A 17,839-nucleotide genomic window follows, 5' to 3' on the forward strand; every position below is an offset into this window, starting at 1 on the left:
AACTCTCATCAGAGTCTTCTTCATTTACTAGCATGTTTAACACAGAAATCTTAGTTTGAGAAATCGTTTGAGAAAGCCAGTCTAGAAAATAAAAGCGAACTATCATATGAATTCTAATAGCCAGATCAAAATTATCCCCCATTAATTAATCAAAGTAACTTTGGCATTTTTTAAGGTCAAAGAACAAAAATCCTTAATAAACTAAGATCAGAACACTGCTCTTCAACTATGTATGCGTTATTTAATTTGAATTTTTTTTCATTTCAAAAATGACCAGAAATAATGTTACTGGGTCAGTCACAAATATAGCTTCTTTATTTCTTCTGAAACTTTACTCATACACAGCTACTCAGTCTCATAACATTTAGTAAACTTATTTTTTACTAAATGAAATTAGTAAATGAGGAAAACAAAAAAAATAGTAATAGCCTGAAATGAAATTACATGGTTTGGATCAGTGTTGTTTTTTAATAGTATAGTGAAGGCTCTCATCTTCAAGGTCATCTTAGAAACGTAGGTTTTATATCAAGAAAGTTATGTCCAGAATGTCAATTATCTTTACAGAACTTAATAATAATACATATATCTCTGTCAAAATAAGGCCATTTCCTAGAACTAAGCTTTCTAAAATTTTACTAGGGTAAAATTCATATACTGCATTCTCTTTTAAATAAAGTTTAATATTGTGAAGTGACTTTTTACAAATTAAAAGCTATATAAGAAATCTAGAAAAATGAAAATAGGTTTCTAAGAACTCACAATTTAACCTAAAATATTTTTAGAGACTAGAAGACTACTAACTGGAGCTTGGGTAAAGTGTGAGGAGAGAGAATGAAAAGAAGATGGTTTATTATGGGTATTGAGGTACAGTTGGATAGTAGAAATAACTTCTAATGTTCTACACCACAGCAGAATAACCAGAATTGACAAAAATTACATATTTTAAAATAGCTAATATAGAGGTGTGATGGCTAATTTTGGCTGTTGACATTTCGGGGGAAAAAAGGAACCTCAATAGAGAAACTGCGTCCGTTAGACTGGGCTGTGGCTGTACCTGTGGGTCACTTTAATTGACACAGGAGAGCCTTACCTACTGTGGGCAGGTGGCATGCACTGTATAAGGCAGCTGAGCAAGCCAGGGGAAATAAACCACTATTGTGCTTTCTTTCCTCCACAGTTCCTGCCCTGACTTCCCTCAATAATCGACTGTAACCTGTACATCAGATAAACCCTTTCTTCATCAAGCTTGTTTGGTCAGTGTTTTATCATGGTAACAGAGAAGCAAGCTGGAGCAGAATCGTTACAGGAAAGTGGGGTATTGTAATGAACCTGACCATGTTGTTTTGGGGGAGGACTGGAGCTCATTTGGAAGCTTTTGGCTAGAAAAATCACTGAGCGCTCAGAGCTTAATGAACTGTTGCTGGAGCTTAGAGATGAGAATGTGGATAGAAATGCAGATGAAGACCCGGCTTGTGAAGTTTCAGAGGAAGTCCGAGTCTCTCAAAGACTCTACAGCTGTTCCTGTGACATTTTAATTAAGAATCTATCTAAGTAAAATCTTTGCTTTACTGGGACAATCAATGCTGGTTATCTAGTACTGAAAAATTAGTTATGATCAGTAAGAGATCAGCACTACTGAGGTGAAATCTGGGTAGTAGTTCTTCAGGGTCAGCACACAGTTGGGGGTGGGGTTAGAAACTATCTCAAGGTGAAAGCGGAACTTGGCAATGTGTAAGTCTTCCATATGGTACTGGTTTTGAAGGCATGAAGATATCACAGAGACCATCTAAGGCCTGGCACTATATGGAAAGGTCAAAGGGTCCCTGAAGAGAGGCAGGAGAGGCTATGGGTTAAAGTTCAGCCTCAGCAGCTGTAGCAAATCCAGGACTGAAAGAATCATGGACAACAGCTGTGGTTTGACCCTCTAGAAAGCCAAGAGAGGTCACTGCAGTGGAGATTCTAGTATATTGGAGACACCAGGACCACAAGATGACTACCAAGGACGGTGTCAGGTGCAAATGAACATGGTCTGACACAAGGAGACAAGCGGCATGGGCTGCAAATGGTGGAGTCAAGTTGTGGCGTTATCCAAGCCCTTTACAGCCCAGAATATCATGAGTGAATGAATCCCAGATGTTATGAGAAGACATAGAGCTTTTGTTGGACTTTGGTTTTGTTTTATTTCATTATAGCTGTGCTCAGGTTCTTCTTTCCTCTTAAAATAAACTACATTATTTATTTTAGATTTTACAGGAACCCACTGTTAAAGAGACTCTGAACTTTTAAAGAAAATCTGGACTTTAAAAAGTGTTGAAAATTTAAAGACTGAGACTTTTAAAAGCTGGATTGTGTTTTATATTGTGATATTAATATTAGAACTAGCTACAGAAAGCAAGGAAAAGAAAAGGTTTTGTGTGTCAAGTTGACAAGGGGTTAAACTTGTGATGGCCAATCTTGGTTGCTAGCCTGATATGCCTAAGAAAGACCCGCAACTAAGGAACTGCCTCCCTTAGACGACCAATGATCATGAACTGTATTAGAAAGGTACTGCACCAGCCAGGGAAAATAAATAACCCTGTAAGTTTTCCTCCATGGTTCTTGCCTCTGCTCCCTCCTGAATTTAATGCTCTGATTTCCTCAATGATCAACTGTGATTAGAATGTGTAAGTCATATAAATCCTTTTTTTCCCTCAAGTTGGTTTTGGTCCACATTTTATAACCGTATCAAACAGCAAACCAATACAAGACATTCTGAATGTCTCAATACCCCCCCCCAAAAAAAACCAAAAAAAAAAAAACCCAAAAACAAAAAAACTTAAGGTGGTAGAGATATGCCAATTACCCTGATCCAATCATACTGTATTCCACATACACAATTACTGTCAATTAAGACACATAAATTTATAAACAATCTTTAAATAAACTTTTATCCTTTTTCATAAAATTGTTGCACTTAATAATTGTTTTATCTGACTGGTCCTATCTTTAAAACACACATATAACTTAGCAGTTTCTGATACCTTTAATAAAATAACCCAGATTCTATTCATAATCATGTTTGGTAAACGATTCTACTTTCATTTCCTCGCATAATTTCTGCTTCCTTTCTCTGGTCTGTTAATATCAAAGCAGCCAGGTTCTTGTTAAAATACAACCCAGAGCCTTCTGTTCAGAACTTTCCAGTACTTCTAAAAGGAAGAGCCAAGTCCTTAACGTTCTCTGCCTTCTACAGTGTTCTCCTATCTCTGAGCTACTCTAATAACACTTTCCCAAATTCTCATTCTGCTTCAGTCACACTGACGCACACACACACAACATGCTTAGCACATGCCTGCCTTTGCACTTGCACTAGTATTTCCAAAACTACTATATAACATAATTATTGTATGTCATTAACTCTACCCTTCTCCCATTTCACTCCAGATTTAACTAAAGAGCCTAAAAGGCACAAATCTACGTTCACTGCACTAGTATAGCCCACAAGTCTAAAAGTACTCACACAACAGATTCACAGATCTTAATAGTTAGATGAAAACTTTTCAAAAAATGAAGGAATTTGAAACAAATGATGATGCATAATAGTGTACTTGGCCAGAATAAGCATATAGTTTTAGAATACTTAAAGCTAATTTAAAAAAGAGAGACAGGGGCTAGAGAGATGGCTCAGCAGTTAAGAATACCTGCTGCTCTTGTAGAGGACCTAGGTTCCACTGCCAGTATCCACATGGCAGCTCACAAGCACCCAGCACTCCAGTTGCAGGAGTCCCGACATCCTCTCCTTCCTCCACAGGCAGTGCAGGCACATGATGCACATTTGTGCACATAGGCAAAGCACTCACACACATAAAATGAAAGCTAAATTTAAAAATCTAAAAATAAGAAATATAATCCTGAATATAACTAATTTTAAATAAGTCTTTTTAAAAGTCACAGTATTTATTATAAGAAATTACATTTCTAAGATCTGATTATACAGAAATAACTTTATAATTACTTAATAATTCAATTTTAAATATCCCAATGTAACTAACAGTCACAAAGAGAGACCTAACACAAAGATCATCCTGTGTTCCATAAGCTAAGGCAAACTTGTCCAGAAAACCTTAAAAAAAAAATTCATACTAAAAAATTAGTGTAAACTTGATACATTTACTTCTATTAAAGTTGCTGGTTCTTATTGACAAATTTATCAATGTTGCAAAATGTTGCAAAAATAAGTAAGATACCTAAGTAATTCAACAATATAGTACTCTAATAAAAAAACACTCATGTATTATTATATTTTACCTTTGAAGCAAGATTTCTGCCACAAAAGCACAACTTTAGATGTAATGTAGCTGGGAGAAGTCAACTCAATGAACTGGTCTTTAGATAAGACTACACGCAAATGAGTGAAAAGAACCTTTCAAAGCTTTCAACAAGTATGTAGTGATGAACCCGCAAATCATGGAACTTCCTGTTTCTACCCAATCTCCAGGATCAGTATACATAACTCTAAAACCATCTTAAAATCCTGAAGTCACAATTGCTGGCACAATTAACAGAAATCCATATACTGCTATAAGCCTCTAAAATCTAATGTATTCTAATCTAAAATGTCCAGCATCTTTCTAAGGCCTATAGTCCGATCACAAACATACACTATGGTTTCCTAAGCGCTACTCAACACAAGTAATTCTACTTTTATCCATTTCTATCTTTTGACATTTCCAATTACTGTTTGGGGAGGGAAGGAGGTTTCACTGATGAAAGCCAACTGTAAACCAGGTAAACTAATCCCAGGCAAAGTAACTGCAGACCTTATTACTTAATCTACGTCTTTCTCTGATAACACGTTTTCCTTTGCCTTTATAAGGAAGTTATTCCAAATTTATACTAGTCTAATTCCTTATTCTATAGTGGAAATAAAAGCATGCAAGGCCATCACATTTTGTCAATCTCAGAGAACAATCTGTACTGCCTTATGTTTAGCCTCTATCTGCTTAAGCTTATGCCAGAGACTGTGACGGTCCAAAGGCACTATAAGAAAGCCAGTACTATGAATATGCTCACCCCTCTTTGAAACACTAAAAGTGAGAGAAGGGAATTGTTCTACTCTCTGTATTTGTAATGCCTCACAGAAGAGAACCCATCATTTGAATTATGTGAATGATTGTAAGCAAGGCTCCTCAATGTTTTAGACTTACATTCATTGTGTATGTGTGTGGGCATATAAGCTATTGGTGTTGTGTATAGATCAGAGTCAGTTCTCTCCTTCCACATGGGTCCTGGGGATCAAACTCAGATTGCCAGGTTTAAAAACAAGCACCTTTATAAACACTAAGGCATCTCCAGTGGTCGTAGGTTTCATAGTTTTCTTAAAAGATGGGAATACTTGATGATGGGAATAGTAGCAAAGCCGAATAATCACAGGAAGGGGTATAGAATTTAAAAACATAGGACATTTTTTAAAAGGTGTCAAGAGGCTAAAAGACATTTTCCGCACTATATAGAATCTTGCTGTTCAAGGTGACCCAATGTCTATAACTCCATTATTTGGGAAGCTGAAGCAGAAGGCACATCTAGTCTTGTCTACATTGTAAGTTTTAGAACAGCCTGGACTAAAAGAGCCTGCCTCAGTAAGTCTAATAAACAAGCACAGTAATATGTACCTGTAATCACAATACAATCACCGAAAGCAAAGGCAGGAGGATCAGAAATTCAAGGCCATCCATGGCTAACTAGTAACTTGGAAGCCAGCCTGGGATACATAAAACTTTGTCTTAAAAATAAAAAAAACAAAAACGCTCCATACCACCAGCAACAACCACCCTCCATCTTTATAGTATTATAGTTAAGGAGATAAAAGCAATCTGATATATATATATATATCAAGGAGTTGAAAATGCAGTATGAATTCAAATAAATGAAAGATCAGTTATAAGCTATTATAATAAGCCAAGGTTTGGGGAATATTTTTCCATAACTGGTTAGGCACTAAATAGGTTTTGCATACTGTCTAGTGTCTGTCCTACTACTTGATTTGAGAACAAAATGATCTTGATATAATAAAACTTCACACACAGATGCAGAATTGTACATAATTTTAATATACTCTATTATTACTTTGACAGCTATTTCACAATGTAAAAAGGCATTATAGAGAAATAAATAGGCCAGATTTGACCCAAAGGCCAAAGTTTACAAACCTTAGATGAATTTTTTATTTGTATTTTACGTGTTTAAGTATTTTGCCTGTATGTATACACATGCACCACATGTGTACCCAGTGCATAAAGAAGCCAAAAGAGGGTGCCAGGCCAACTGTAAGCAGTTACGTGTGTGATGGGAATCAAACCCGGGTCCTCTGCAAGAATAGCCAGAACTCTTAGCTACTGAGCCACTTCTCTAACCCTGAGATGAAGAATTTTTGTGAACAGAAAAGATTTAAATAGTAAGATTTGATGGGGTTTGACTTTCAAAGAGAAGTATTTCAGATGTGTGATTAATGTAGAGTGAACTGAGCACAGCAACCATACAGGAAAGTAGAGAAATACGGTTTGATAGACAATACGCTTAAAATATATCCTTAAAAGGGGCAAACAGGAGGTACACCTTGTAAAAGGAAACAGAAGAGTCTAAAAGTAGAATACAAGACTGAATCTGATGGGTTACAAAGCCCACAAAATAGATACATACTGCATACTTTAGCACCTGAACAATCTCAGCAGAATTGAAAAGAACAATGCTAGACAGAGAACCTCGTGACTAGCACTAGACACATGAAGTAAATGAGTCAATGTTTCTCAATGAAACGCTAATCAGTTTCAGCAACAGATGGTGATAACACCTGAGTTTCAGGTGTCGTCTCCAAAGACACGGAACTTGGTAATGAAATGAGGGAAGGGCAAGATGACTAACAAGACCATAAAAGTTCAGAAAATTCTAAGACCATCTGGGTACTCCTAGAAATATCTGACGAATCCCATACATCATCAGTCATTTCCTTAAACAGTCAACAGCCAAAGAAGTGTCACCTTGGCTTTGAAAAGGCAAACATAGAAATAACAAGCAAAGTCAGTAAGGTGTATAACCAACAAGAAAAAAAAAATGGACCAACTATACCAAACTGAAAGCCAAGAAGTGCGGTCCATCTCCCCAGTGCTATTTGATGTCAAATTCAGTGAGAATAAATGGTTTATTTCTCCATGACCTCTTTATTACTCTTATGCTTGCATTTTCTCCCAATATTTTAATTTTCTCATGATGCTCTTAAACTTCACCTTGCATTATTCTCTTCTCATCTGCCAATCTGGCCTGCTTTTCCTGCATTCTTTTGGTCTAGTCATTACAACTTCAATTCCCCCCCCTCACTATCCTAACTATATACTACTTTCAGATAGCATCTCTTTTGTAGAAATTTCTTTATACTACATTGTATGCAGTTTTTTAAGTCTTACTTATTTGATGTGTATGAATCGCCCACTAAGGCCATCAAAGGTCATTTCATTAGATTCCCCTGGAACTGGAGGTACAGATAGTTGCTAGCTACCATACGAATGCTGGGACTAGAATCCCAGAAGAGCAGCAAGTGCTCTTATTGCTGAGCCCAATCTCCAACCCTTTATAGCAAATTTTAAATTAGTAATGTACTATCCTGTTGTCAAACTCACCTGTTCTGTATTGGACTCACATTTAACTATTTTTATATTGTTCCATGTCTCAAATTCTTTCTCTCACACAAAACTGTAAGTTCTGGGGTGGAGACAGACTCAGCAGTTAAGAAGCAGGTACTGCTCTTGCAGAGGCCGAAGCTCACCAATAATCTAGCTCCAGGAGAGCTGATGCCCTCTTCTGGCCTCCAAGAGCATCTGCATGCACATGTGCATACACAAATCAACAGGTGGGAGAGGGGACTTCAAAATTAAAAATAAATAAACTCTAAAGAGTTAAGACTATACTCCAAACACACTTACTTTCTTGTATTGCTCACAGTGCCAGAGGCACAATAAATGTACTAAGGTTTAACAAGATTAATTTGAAGTTATGAAAAAAACAAATGTTTGACAGTAACTCTGTATGATAAAAAAAAAAGCTTGAGATAAACCTAAGTGACAAATTTTACCCATGTTTTAACCATGAAATAAAAGTTACATATAACTTTTCCTAATACTTCTAGTTCTAAGGGTAAGATAAAAGTTATTATTTTACTGAACAGCCTTGTGGAGAGTCAGCTTCCAGTACACGGAGAGAATAAAAAGAACTCAAAATGTTTTCTTCTGTGAAGAATTCCCGAAGAGACAATGAGGGAAAGAGTTGTTCTCTTTTCTATACCTTGGGTACTTTATCTACTTAGTCCTTTACAGTTATTACTTCTTAACGAAAGTCTGAACTACCCTAACCTCTAGCTCATCATTTTATCCCCATGGCACGTTAAGTGCTAAAAGTAAATAATCAAATTAATAAACAACAAATCAGAGGTTTTAACACTTAATGTAAACTAACTTTCATGTGTTAAATACAGAAAATGCCTTAGTTTGGGAGGGAGACTTGTCAGAGGAAGTCTCAAGGCATCCAGGGGAAGGTATGAAACTCAAAGAACGTATTTCAAATTCTTATGTCTGGTTTTTAAAAATGCTTTAACCTTTCATTCCAGTTTGTTTGCAGTTCTAGGGAAGGCACCAAGGGCGGTGTACATACTTGCTGTATAAATGCTCTACACCAACCCAACACACTCTAATATTGTCCCCCAGTTTGATAAAATCAACAAAGCCTTGCTCATTTCACAAACTACCAAATGGATGATATATGACTTTATTAAAATTTCTTCACTATTCTTTTAGACACATTTCTTTCTTGTACTTAAAGAATATTACAAACACGAAACAACACTATAGAATGCTTCTTGAGTCAATTAACCACAGTGCCTTCTTGATTTGCAAAGAAAAAACTATATATCCAAATAAACAATTGGAAAAGTTTAGTATAGTATTCATGAAACACACTTTTGTTCAATTAACAAAAAGTTAACTCCTATGGTAGAGTAAGAGTGACTGCCTACTATGCTCAAGGGCTTGGGTTCAATTCCCAGCTGTGTGTATGTGTGTGTGTGTGTGTGTGTGAGGGGGGGGAGGAACCTAAGTTGAATCATATCCAATATCACCCAAAAAGGAAACACAGCATTTCATAGAAAACCTTAACTTTCAACGTGAAAATTATTGTCAAAAAAAAAAAAATGTGTGTTACACCTACCATTCTAAAAAAGAAGATGGGTCTCCAAAACAGTCAAGGTAAAATACCATGTAAGAAAACTAAGATATTGCGATACTGAACTGATTTTCACAGGGGCTGGAGATGTAGCTCTGTGTTCAAGGTCCTGGTTTCAAAGTCTAACAGCGTAAGAAGAAAATATCTAACTGCCAAAATAGTTTAAATATACATAATTGTGTGGCAGTATTTTTCTGTCCACATGTAACCAAGCCCACTCCTGACGCTCTTAATAATGAATATACAAAGAATGGTAAAGGCATGCTGACCTGGATTAAAGAATGTAGCCTAAAGAGGACAACCAAATCAATAGTTATCTAATTACCAATACTATTGGATTCTGCTTTAAGTCAATCAGATCAATTTCTTGAAGCTAAAAAGCACATAGATCTCTAACCTTTCAATCCACAATTTATAGAAACTTCTCTAATGCCTTAACAGATTTTTGTGACCCACACTAAGAACTTCCTTCCTCTGCTCTACTTTTTATAGACTGGACAAATGTGGATCAATTACAAAAGATAAAAGAGCACAAAATGAGAAATTTAAAATTAAAGCAAAATTTCTCTGGAAGCTGCAGGTTCCCTATAATATTAATCCCAGTATGTAAAAATACTGGAAAGGGAGTACCATGCAGCAAAACTGGAACTAACAGTAAAACATTTCCGAACTCATTTTACTGAAGTCTGTATTGAAACCAAAATATTTTTCGGGAACAGTTCCATCTGGATGCAATGGTTTCCGGAAGAATCGTTTTAAATGGAGATTGAGAGAACTCGTCCATGGGTCTCCTCGATGTAGGCAAATATCTCCTAACATCCTGTTCAAACTGGGTGTGGGTTTTAGATTTAAGCAGACTGGACAATGACCGCCCCCCAACACCTGCACAAGGGCAACAAGCACAAAGACCAACCGAGGGGCACTCCACTGCCTCACACCTGAACATCTGGGAAAGTGCCCTTGCTTTCCACCTTCACAAAAGAAAAAGGAGACTGATAACAATTAAGTTTAGAAAGGCTTGCAAAAATCCTCTCGTCTCACTATTTTGGTTTTGACTTAGTATATTTCACTTCTCTTTTACTAAGCGCTGGCCCAAACTGGATTTCCATCATATGGGAAAAGTATGTACGCGTCTCCCCTACAACTTTCTCGGCATTTTATCAGCCGCCCTAGTAGTTCGCCCTTACTTTCCAGCACCCTTCAGCCTCGGCTCCACACACAGTTTGCACCTCACTTGCATTTCCAATAACGCTGGAAAGGGAGGGAGGGTGTGAGCGGGTGTATTTCTGAGTGGATAAGTGCACGCGCGCTCCCGAGCCGCTCCCCGCCCCCACCCCGATACTTTTCTTTGCTGGGAACCGAGGGAAAATTTTTAGAGGTTATTCCCACGAAGAGAAACTCGGGATCACAACAAGCTCCAGCCCAGGAGCGGCCAAAACGACGGGGAAGGAGTCCTGTGTTTGGGTGGCGCAGTGCAACTTCTCATTCCCCAGCCCGAGCCTTAGGAGACGGGAATGTGGTCGAGGACCTAGGGAGGAGCCGAGCAGATAAGGAGGAAAAAAGTGAAAGGGCCGATCCGGGGTGCAGGCAGGCAGGCGGTTAAGTTTGCAGGGCGAGATCGGGTTTCCGCGGCTCGGCGCCCCCCGCCTTCCCAGGTGGAACTCGTTAACCGCAGCCGCCCAGCCAGCCGACCCCGCCACCTTCCTTCCCCGCGCCCCCTCTGGGCCCCCGGACAAGTGAAGGTGGCGCGGGGCGCGGACGCCTGGCGGGGCCGGCGCGAGCTCGGCGAGCAGCAGCAGCAGCAGCAGCAGCAGGCCTCCGCCGACCCCGGCCCGGTCACCTGTGGAGAAAGCGGCCCCTCTCCGGCCTCTCTGCCCTTCAGCCGCCCGGCTCCCCCCCGCCGCCGCCCGGCCGGCGAGGACCCGGCCGCCCGGCCCCAGCCCCTTGAACTGGTTACAACCGGCGGCGGCGGCGGCGGGCGGGCGGGCGAGGGTCCCCGGCGGCAGGGGAGCGGCAGGCCCCGCGCAGCCGGCTCTCCAGGTCCTACCTAACAACGCCGGTCTCCTCCGTCGCCTCCTCAACGGCAGCGGCCCCGGCGGTGGCGGCGGCAGCGACATTCCTGGGGAGCGCTCCCGCCGCCGCCGCCTCCTCCACTCTCGGCTCGCCTCTCGCTGCCCGCGCGCTCCCCCCGCCCTCGCCGACACACACGCCCCGAAAGCCCGAGCCCCGCGGCTCGCGCTGCCTGGTAACCCGCCCGCCCTCCCGCCGGCGGCGGCGGCAGCAGCGGTGGCGGCCCCGACCCTCCCCCCTTCCCCCGCGCCCGCCGTCGCGCTGGGCTCAGTAATGGCGGCCACTCGGGCTCCTCGCGCTGACGGATCTCTCCCTCTCTCCCCGAACTTTACCTCAGCATCTCTCCCGGGCGCGCACCGCCGGAACGCATGCACGCACGCGCACGCGCGCGGCCGCGGAGCCACACACACCCGGCCGGGGGCGGCGCGGGCAGCACGGGGGCGCGCCTGCGTGCCCGCGCCCGCCCCAGAATCCCCCCCAACCCCCCTCCGCCCCCCAGCCCCGCGGCGCTCACCTCGGGACGCCTCCCGAACCGCGTTCCCGCTTCGGCCCCGCCCCTGCCCTCGTCTCCCGGGAACCGGGAAGGCGCGAGCCCCCGCGCCGGGAGGGAGGGTGGGAGGGAGGGAGGGAGGGGGCGCGCGTGAGAGCCAGCGAGAGAGCGCGCTGGGCCGCGTCCCCGCTCGGGCCCCCGCTCCCCATTGGCTTCCGCCCCTCCCCCCCGTCTCCGCCTCCGCCATCCATTGGTTCCCGCTCCTACTCCCTTCCTTCTCACCTTTTCCCTGCTACCCATTGGCGTGAGCGGCTCTTCTCCGCTCTCCCCTTTCTCCGCGTTCTGCTCCTCCTCCGTCCCATCCTCCACGCTTTAGGCGCCGCCGCACGCCTTGCGTGGTGGCCGAGCCTCCCCTGCCCTCTCCCCAGCCTCCGTTCCGGTGTTTGGCGGTAACTCGGAGTCCTGCAAAGGAACTTGAATGTTGTATGAGCCTTTGCGAGGCATGGCACGGGCGCCGAACGCTCCTCGGAGATTAAATCCCTCCGAGCCTTAGGGTCAAGGTCTCTGAGCACTGAGGAATGCAAAGGGGAAAGAATGTACCGGAGCTCCGAGCTCCGCTGCAGGGACTTGTCTCCGTGTGTGTGTGTGTGTGTGTGTGTCCCACTCTCAGCCAGAAGCCAGAGCTAGACGGAGGCGAGAGGAGTCCTTTCTCCTTGGGCACGACACAGAGACACAGGCCCTTGATCCTGGCCGTTCTTAGGGAAGTTGAGCGAGACGCCAAGATTTTGGTGGTTTAGGGTGGTCCCAAGGGCCCTAGCTCACAATCAGCTCAACTTCAGAAACTCTCTGCCTCCTGGCTTTCATGATAGTGCTTTAAAATGTATTCAACCTTTTTTCGAGACTTCTAGAAATATCACAAGTTTGGGAGTACGTTCAGCTTTCCATGTATTTTTCTTCTGTGCATAGAAAGTGGAGAGAATGAGCGATAGGAACCATGGCCTTTATAATAAGCTCTGAAGAAACTGTGGCTTTCCCAAGGTCACCCCAATTTTATCCGGAAATGTTACAAGAGCTGCCAGGAGATAAAAGAATGAGGGAAAAACACTAATCTGCTCCAATTCATTGGTTCTTGTAAAGGAATTTGAGGGAGAATTTCTCTTTGGGGGAAGATTTGTTTGCTGCACTGGAAACAGTTTATCATCAGTAAACGTCTGAAGATGATCTAAAATCCGAGTTCCTCTCAGGCTCCATAGGGTCTGAAGCTTGCCAATGTTGCTTTTTACTGTTAAAATGGCGTCACTGCTACCATCCAGAAGTATAGTTACACACTGTCGGGAAAGAAAACAAAACTGCCTGTTAGTGCAAATTGGTTTAGAAGATATTTGTCCCTGTATCTGTCACAATATTCTGACAAAAGAGCCGTCTGTTCCTTCCTTCGTGTCCCCACACTGTCCATATTCCTCAAAGGTAAACTTAAAATAGTTTAAGAGCAGAAAAGCTATTCCTAATTTCTCGGTAATTTTGCTCCTTTTAAAAAGGCTTGACTAAAATCTGACTCCATCCCTTGCTGCATCCGAATGTTACTAAGAACAGAAGAGGAGGTTGTGTGTGTGGATGCTTACAAACTAAGGGGAGGACCGCCAAAGAGCATCTTCTGCCACCGACCCCGACAGCGATGGAGTAACAGAGAGGTTGAGGGGGGGGGGGGAGGGAAGAACACTTGGAAGATGAGGCCCTAATCCCTTATATAGGCTTGAACTTAATGTGTTTTGTGTATGTCTTATTTTTATACGAAAAGCCCATAAACAGTGCTTGGAGCCAACTAAAAAAGATAACCTGAATAAGATATTAGTACTATAGGGTACCCATAATAGGACAATTTTGGAATTACTTTCTAAACAACCAGAAAAATCTCTAACCATGGGCATTTATCAACATATCTGCAGTCAAATAAATCAGGGCTCATAAAGAAAACATTAGCATAAGAAGGTGTAATTTTCAGCTGTAGGACATGATACTAGGGGCAAAAAGGACTTGAAATCTCATTTCTCTTAGTAAAGAACCCCCCCCCCCAATTTGGTTTTCAAGCAATAATTTTCATAGCTGGCATTTTTTGTCCTGCACCATCCATCCTGACTTATGGACATTCAAGACTTGACTCATTACTATTAATAAACTACTTACTAATTACATAAGTCACCACTGCTGTTGTCCCTATGTCACTATTTCTCTCTAAGAAATGGAGCGCGGTCTTCTGTTGCTTCAGAAATCTGAAAACGGGTATTAGAGGTCAAAGTTCTGGGACTGATAATGTCTATATTAGGTAAGGGGCATTAAAGGGTGTATGTATAATCCTGAGCTTTGAAACACTCACCCTACCCACCCAAAAGAGACAATGTTCAGAAAAATGAGGAAATGGTTCTTTAAACTCACTCGGGGTGCTATGGGGGAGCCGAAACAAATAGCACCCAACTTTCTTGCCTCTTTACTCCTTATCTGGAATTAAATGTAAGCACTTCTTCTGGTGTACTGGATAATTAAAATCACCCAGAGCTTTGTTCTTCTTTTACTTTGGGACAAAGAAAAAGGCAGAATAACATCCCAGTCAGGCATTTTAGGGTTTTAATTTAAATATTCATCTGTACAAATTTCTATCTCTTCAACTTATCCTAACAGAATATTAATATACATTGTCGTTTTTGAACCAAAGGGTAAGGCAGTCATAAAAAACGTTACCATAATTCCACCTCTGTTGGAAATGCATGAACCATGTCCTCACAGGAACTTACCCTATAGGAGCAGTTACACCCCCTGCTGGAAGTCTCTGATCATAACAGCATTGTCTTTGGTAGCCTCAACCAAGAACACACAAAAGTCAAAGGTAGGACTTTGCCACTGGTGACACAGGAACCAGGATTTTTGCCTAGCTGACACAGAGTTTCCAGAGAAGAGCCTATCTCGGAATGTTGTCTTGATTACAGACAAAATACACAGAGATGGAGAATAAGGAGAGCAATGACTGCACCAAAAGCACATCCAAGCCTATTGTCCCCTTTCCTATGGCGTTTCTCAGTTTGTGCCCAACCCTCCTGCCTATCCCCTTCTCCTCACTAGCACCCTCTGCCTCAGACAGTGAAGACTGGTGACGTGGGAATGGCATGGCAAGATGGGGCTTTCCTCCTGCAGGTGGGCAACCGATGGCATACAAACAGCCCCTGCAGCCATCTGCTGAGTTAAGACGCACGGGGCTTCCCTTGTATTTGTTTTACTGCTACCAACGATAGTTTCAACATGAAGAAAAGAGTGTTAATTACATCTTGGCTGTTAACGTAGGAAATATTTTGACAAGAGTTAAGGTAATCACGAGTATGGGGATGGAACAGAGAGAAACTACTGCATTGACCTTTCTGGCTTTTTGTTCCACTGAACCTCGTTCTGTTGACTCTCCAGAACCATATTTTCAGACTGAAATCCCAAAGATGGTATCAGAATCTAGCTTCAAAATGTCATGTTCCTGACACTCTAGTCCTAGGACATAACTGAGATTGTCAAAGTTAGCACTCTACTATAGAACAATCACTATTTACAATGAATATTTGTAATGTAGACTTCTCTTAAAGTAATAATAATTCACTTAGGTCCCACCAGCACAAATACTTTAATTAGACAAAATAAAAAGGTCTTCAAGCTATTTCCCCTGACAAAGGGAGTATTGTTAGGCCATCTGGACCCTCCATTGCGTTTTTATAAAAGATCGCAGCTTGAATTTAATCAACCCCAATAAGGTTAACCCTATAAAGCTGAAAAATAATTGAAAAGGTGACTAAGTGACAGATTCAGATTCTCTCTCTTAGATTGTCTCTTCTGTCATTCCCAAATCCTGTAAGCGAGAAGCAGAAAGCTGTATTGTGACTGTCTGGTCACCGTACATTATTATAATTTCTGAGAATTCTCTCATCCTTAGTGTAGACTAAAGTTAGGTTGTGAGCTCTTCTGGGTGGGAATTATGAATGCGTATCTGGCTCCATACAATGATAAAATGTGTGGTTATTGGTTCAAAGCTTAGTAAATATTTGCTAATATGAAACACTCTAGGTTTTATGGATTCCTGGGATTTATTACTAACAGAAGGATTTCTATTATGTTTTCAAGTACCAGCTGAGATAATTACTTTAAGGGGAAAAAAAGCATAAACGTTGATTTAGTTGTCCTTCCCAATGTACAGCCCACGCTTCTCCATATCACATCTCTCTGGTAGGTGAGATGAGACATCTGCAACAAATAACTATGGATCTGAAACATCAGGGAACGTCCTAAAGAATTGGTGCAGCATCAGAGCTTCCTCTAATCAACAATAAGATAGCTAATCACTCTGCAATTAAGGCTCTATCAGTTTTCCTTACTATAAACTACAGTAGATGGTAAATATTTGCTTTGCCTGTCCATACCTATGCATTTTGTCAAGGAAAAAAGAAAACCAAAAATATTATGATTCTTCTAGCTCAACTATTATATATTTATAAATACTCTTTTGAGACAATTTCATTATGTCTCATCCATGTTTAGCCCTGAATGCTTCTTCCTCCTTAGTACTGTTAGACAGTAAGGAATATTAATCAAATTCTTTTCATAATCAGGCTTTCTCTTCCTCCTCAGCACCACCCCGGACAGGCAGGTCGATGTCACATACTTGGTTTCTCACCCTTGTTCGTAGTGATTCAATAGGAATGGCTATTAGAGGGTTGCTTTTTAGTTTTCCCATAAAAGTATTTACATTATCAATCCTGAGATTTTTATTAACATGACAAAATAAAAGTGATAAAGTAAAAAATAAATTTGAAACATTTCATGTGCTCCTTAAGTAAAATAAGTCAAATTCTTCCAAGATTGAATTTAAATGGAGTTCAGTGTCGTTGTCATCATCTTCTTCATCTTCCCTGCAGTGCTGAGGATGGAATCCAAAGACTCACAACCCTAGGCAAGTGCACTATCATTTATCCACACACCTAGCCCTGTAAACAAATATTTAAAGTTATATTTTAGAATTATATATTCACTAAGAAAAACACCAGTGTTTTATGCAGAGTGAAGTCTCACTAAAAAGCAATAACACCATAATAGTTTGTGGAGAAAGAAAATGTTCACAAACAAGATGGCAACATTATTGCCCAATATGATACTATTTAATCTGCACTGTGGAATGGTAGTTTCCTTCTTTCCTTCACTTGTCTTGTCTTTCTATGCCTTTAGTCACCTGCTAGGTATTCTTTCCACTTTCTTTTTTTTTTAAACTTTTTTTTTATTTAACTTTATTATGTTCATTGGTGTGAAGGTGTCAGATCTCATGGAACTGCATTTTCAGACAGTTGTGAGCTGCCATGTGGGTGCTGGGAATCGAACCCGGGTCCTCTGGAAGAGCAGTCAGTGCTCTTAACCGCTGAGCCATCTCTCCAGCCCCTCTTTCCACTTTCTGTCTTCTAGCTTTTCGCTTTCCCATCTCTCTCTTTGTCTCTTACAGGCTGGCCACTTTGGGCATTGTCTGGTTCTGTTTATGGTAACTTCTGACAAAAGGAAACAGCGGTAATAAGTACATTATTGCCACACGGTGATTCTAGGTAACATTGCTTTGATGGCTTTTTAAAGTTTCCGTGGAATGAACTATGACTGAAGAACATACTTGTATTTGAGGACTCAACTTTTAAATTCTGAAGTCTACCAGTCAGTAGTATCAGCCAACGCAGAAGATGTCGTTCAATTGGTAAAGCCCTTGTCTAGTATGCATGAGGTTCAATCCCTAACCCCACATAAGCCAATGTGGCAATCTGTGTCTGTGATCCTAGCACCTGGGAGGCACAGACAAGTGGATCAGGAGTTCAACATTATCCTCAGGTACACAGTGAGTTTAAGGCCAGTCTGGGCCACATGAGACCCTGTTTCAAACATACTGGAGACGGCCTCATCAAACATCTAATAGATATTTGTAAAAGTAGCATTTTCACAAATGCTGACAAAGCAAGCAGATACTTCCAGGAA

General features: G+C 41.4%; 1 protein-coding gene and 1 long non-coding RNA gene across 6 annotated transcripts in view; both read right to left on the reverse strand.

Moving 5' to 3' along the window:
* The window catches only part of Arhgap5 (Rho GTPase activating protein 5), a 69,417-nt gene extending 57,511 nt beyond the window's left edge, over nucleotides 1-11,906 (reverse strand). For 3 of the 5 annotated variants that reach the window (XM_041658489.1, XM_041658488.1, XM_041658485.1), the window contains exon 1: nucleotides 11,294-11,444. The gene's annotated coding sequence lies outside the window, so the exon portion shown is untranslated. Of the gene's footprint in view, nucleotides 1-11,293; nucleotides 11,445-11,648; nucleotides 11,686-11,830 lie in introns of those variants that run through there. The other 2 variants (XM_041658487.1, XM_041658486.1) reach the window with 2 other exon arrangements.
* A 1,154-nt stretch (nucleotides 11,907-13,060) lies between these two features.
* The window catches only part of LOC121452088, a 103,599-nt gene continuing 98,820 nt past the window's right edge, over nucleotides 13,061-17,839 (reverse strand). Inside the window, exon 4 of the long non-coding RNA XR_005974812.1 lies at nucleotides 13,061-13,134. This is a non-coding gene — a long non-coding RNA (uncharacterized LOC121452088). The remainder of the gene's footprint in view (nucleotides 13,135-17,839) is intronic.

Source organism: Microtus oregoni, unplaced genomic scaffold (assembly GCF_018167655.1).
Source record: "Microtus oregoni isolate MIOR12 unplaced genomic scaffold, Mior012 000009F_ref0000495, whole genome shotgun sequence".
In the NCBI taxonomy this organism is placed as follows: Eukaryota; Metazoa; Chordata; class Mammalia; order Rodentia; family Cricetidae; genus Microtus; species Microtus oregoni.